General features: G+C 49.1%; 1 pseudogene; it reads right to left on the bottom strand.

The window, feature by feature from the left end:
* Nucleotides 1-3,720: 3,720 nt before the first annotated feature.
* Nucleotides 3,721-3,838, bottom strand: LOC126089639 (5S ribosomal RNA; annotated as a pseudogene).
* Between the last annotated feature and the right edge of the window lie 223 nt (nt 3,839-4,061).

The following is a 4,061-nucleotide window of genomic DNA, read 5'->3' on the forward strand; positions in this document are numbered from 1 at the left end:
CCATTGTGTAAACGTAATAGTGGGCGCAAATCAAAACTAAATGACATCGTCGTAGGCTAAAACACAAAATTACGTCAGCTTAAGTGTTGCAGAGCTCAATAGCCATCTTCGAGACCCCGTATCTATCGACACTGTCCGCCCAGAACTCGATGAGGTGAATATTCGTGGACGAGCTGCTATACTGAAACCGTTAGAGACGACAACCAACGCAAAGAAGCGTAAAACATGTAAGGATCATAAATACTGGACGACTGATCAGTGGAAACACGTCACATCGTCCGACAAGACAACGTTTTCGTTATGTTCAACATGGGGCCGCGGTTACATCTGGAGGACGCCAAAAGAAGCCGATAATCCTGATAGCTTGATTCCAACGGTTAAGCATGGAGGTGGAAGTTTGATGATGTGGGGAGCCATATCATGATACTATGCTGGTCCCATCATTACTCTCAAAGGCCATGTTACAGCTAACGATTTTGTAAACTTTTTACGTGATCATGTGCAATCCATGATTCAAATATTGTTCCCCAAAAATGATGTCACGTTTCAGGACGATAATGCACCCTTTCACTGAGCCAGGACAGTAGTACAGTACAATCATTGTATGAGGAGCATGCAACTGAACTGCGTGCCGGCCGGAGTGTCCGAGCGGTTAAAGGCGCTACAGTCTGGAACCGCACGACCGCTACGGTCGCAGGTTCGAATCCTGCCTCGGGCATGGATGTGTGTGATGTCCTTAGGTTAGTTAGGTTTAAGTAGTTCTAAGTTCTAAGGGACTTATGACCACAGCAGTTGAGTCCCATAGTGCTCAGAGCCATTTGAACCAACTGAACTGCAGCGTCTTCCCTGGCCAGCACAGTCCCCGTATTTGAAAATTATCGAAACATTGTGGACGGTATTGGAGCGCAGACTCCGGAGCAGATTTCCGCTTCCCTCGTCACTACGGGAGGTAGATGATGTTCTGGTCGAAGAGTGACATAATATTCCACTGGAGACTATACAATCATTATATGCCAGCATTCCAAGAAGAATCGCAGTTGTATTATGGGCAAATGGGAGTCCAACCCATTGTGAATGAACCATTCCCAAGTAAGTACAGGTGTTCACATTACTTTGCCTGTCCCCTATCGGTTCTCCGGCAACGACCTTGCCGAAGAGGATACACCGGTTCCTGTGAGATCACCGAAGTTAAGCGCTGTTTGGGCGTGGTCAGCACTTGGATGGGTGACCATGCAGTCCGCCATGCGCTGTTGCCATTTCTCGGGGTGCACTCAGCCTCGTGGTGCCAGTTGAGGAGCTACTCGACCGCATAGTAGCGGCTTCGGTCAAGCATACCATCATAACAGCCGGGAGAGCGGTGTGCTGACCCCACGTCCCTCCTATCCGCATCCTCCACTGAAGATGACACGGCGGTCGGATGGTCCCGGTAGGCCACTCGTGACCTGAAGACGGAGTGCCTATAGTTTCTCCGCTCCGCATTGCGATACCTTCTTAATTTTTTAAGATTGTTTTACAGTAAAGCCTCTGCTCTCTCGAGAGCTGTTTACGGTAAACTTTTACAATGTCATCATATTTTTTTCCGATTTCTTGATCAAGGAAACTGACCACCTAAAATATTTCGTCCAAACAGGAACTTGAACCCTGGACCCTTAGATTAAAATCCTAATGTCCTATCGACTATATTATTTTTTAAAATAAAGCGTCATTGCTAAGGGGTAGGGGGACCGGGGTCAAAGTGAGCAGGTGTCACAACCCGACACCTGTCCGAGATATTCCGTTTTCCACCTCAGAACGAAGGAGTGTGGAGTGCTTAGGATCAAAGAGGGCCACAGTCCATCGAGGAAAAGGAGAAAAGAATTTTTTTTTAACTGTATGTATATACATGGACTGCAAAAGATCGTTCTCATAATACCGAAGGGAAGATAAATTAAAGCTCGTCCCCTGAAACTTCCTGGCAGATTAAAACAGTGTGCCGGACCAAGACTCGAACTCGGGACCTTTGCCTTTCGCGGGCAACTGCTCTACCAACTGAGCTACCCAAGCACGCCTCACGCCCCGTCCTCACAGGTTTACTTCCGCCAGTATCTCGTCTCCTACCTTCCAAACTTTACAGAATCTCTCCTGCGAACCATGCAGGACTAGCACTCCTGAAAGAAAAGAATTGCAGAGACATGCCTTAGCCACAACCTAGGGAATGTTTCCAGAATGAGATTTTCACTCTGCCGAAGAGTGAAAATCTCATTCTAGCTCGTCACCTATCAAACAGGAAGAAAAACAAGAGGTCGTCTTAATACGACTTGAGGACGCTCCATGGTGCTGTTCGCTGCGGAATTATCGACGCATGTCTTCTCGTATAAATGTGGTTCCCATTGGTAGTTCAAGCCTTACAAAAAGTAAGCTTCATGATTCGGCTTCTCCTGTCATTGATGTATTCGATTAGGGGTCGACGCACCTCCCCGTTGTGGAAACGGCGCCTTAACGCCCACGGCTACTCAGGCGAGATTAGTTCATCCTATTGTAACATTGCTACTATTTATTGTATTAGACGTAGAACTCTTGAATATAGTAGTACACTGGTGGAAATTTTCTGTGCTGCTTTCTGGGTTTGTTCTTGTGTTACCTGACATGTTGGAAACGAGGAAGGCAATAATACGCGATTCGTTCGTGCAAGCATTTAAAGCGGGTGGCTTTTGTCCGGAAGTGAGGTCCTTGACTGCGGTAAATATCGCCGCCTTTCTGCGCGCAGCGGCCGATTCGTAATGAAATGGCGGCATTACGCTTTTGACGTATTGCCTCCATAGCGGCCCCAGGATGGAGAACAGCCCGGTCGTATTGCGGCGATTAATCCCGCAGGCAGCTGATTTATTGACGGAGACCGAGCTGACGCCGTGCGCAAGTGAAAGCGACTGCTGGCCCCTCCCCGTACGTCGGCCGGCCAACTACGCGGACGCTCAACCTCGTCACCTAGCAACGCACCGCAGGGTTCTTAATTTTGAACCTACGAGTGTGTGTGTGTGTGTGTGTGTGGGGCGGGGGGGGGGGGCAGACACACATCGCGTGACACTATCGGTCGAGTCGCTGCATTAAGTAGAACAACCGCCCTTCTCAAAGGGAGCAAGATAGGCCGGCCGGTGTGGCCGAGCGGTTCTAGGCGCTTCAGTCTGGAACCGCACGACCGCTACAGTCGCAGGTTCGAATCCTGCCTCGGGCATGGATGTGTGTGATATCCTTAGGTTTCAGTAGTTCTAAGTTCTAGGGGACTGATGACCTCAGCTGTTAAGTCCCATTGTCCTCAGAGCCATTTGAGCCATTTTTTGGAAGCAAGATAGAGATTTAATGTGACCTTACGACGAGGAGGCCATATGAGGTGGAACTCAGGCTCGGGGCGGACAAGAATGAGAAATGTAATCGGCAGTGTCGTTTTGAAAGGAACCACACTGTCATTCGCCTTAAGGACTGCCGTACATGAAACGCATACTCTCTTTTTAACAAAAGCTGCTCCTAAACGTTAAATATAAAGCACTCCGTCTTCAGTCCACCAGTGGCCTACCGGGACCATCCGACCGCCGTGTCATCCTAAGTGGAGGATGCGGATTGGAGGGGCGTGGGGTTAGCACACCGCTCTCCCGGTCGTTATGATGTTATTCTCGACCGAAGCCGCTACTGTTCGGTCGAGTAGCTCCTCAATTGGAATCACGAGGCTGTGTGCACCCCGAAAAATGGCAACAGCGCATGGCGGCCTGGATGGTCACCCATCCAAGTGCCGACCACGCCCGACAGCGCTTAACTGCGGTGATCTCACGGGTACCGGTGTATCCACTGCGGTAAGGCCGTTGCCAAACATGAAATATGAACAAGTTAAATATTATATAGTGTTATCAATAACACAGGTGAGACATGTCATGGATTACCTCTTAATATAGTGTCGGACCTACTTTTGCCCAGCGTACTGTAGCAATTCAACGTGGCATGGACTCAGCAAGTAGTTGAAAGTGCTCTGCAGAAGTATTGACCCCTGCTGCCCCTGTAGCCGTCCATAATTCCGGAAGTGTTGCGGTGCA

Source organism: Schistocerca cancellata, chromosome 6 (genome assembly GCF_023864275.1).
Source record: "Schistocerca cancellata isolate TAMUIC-IGC-003103 chromosome 6, iqSchCanc2.1, whole genome shotgun sequence".
Taxonomy (NCBI): Eukaryota; Metazoa; Arthropoda; class Insecta; order Orthoptera; family Acrididae; genus Schistocerca; species Schistocerca cancellata.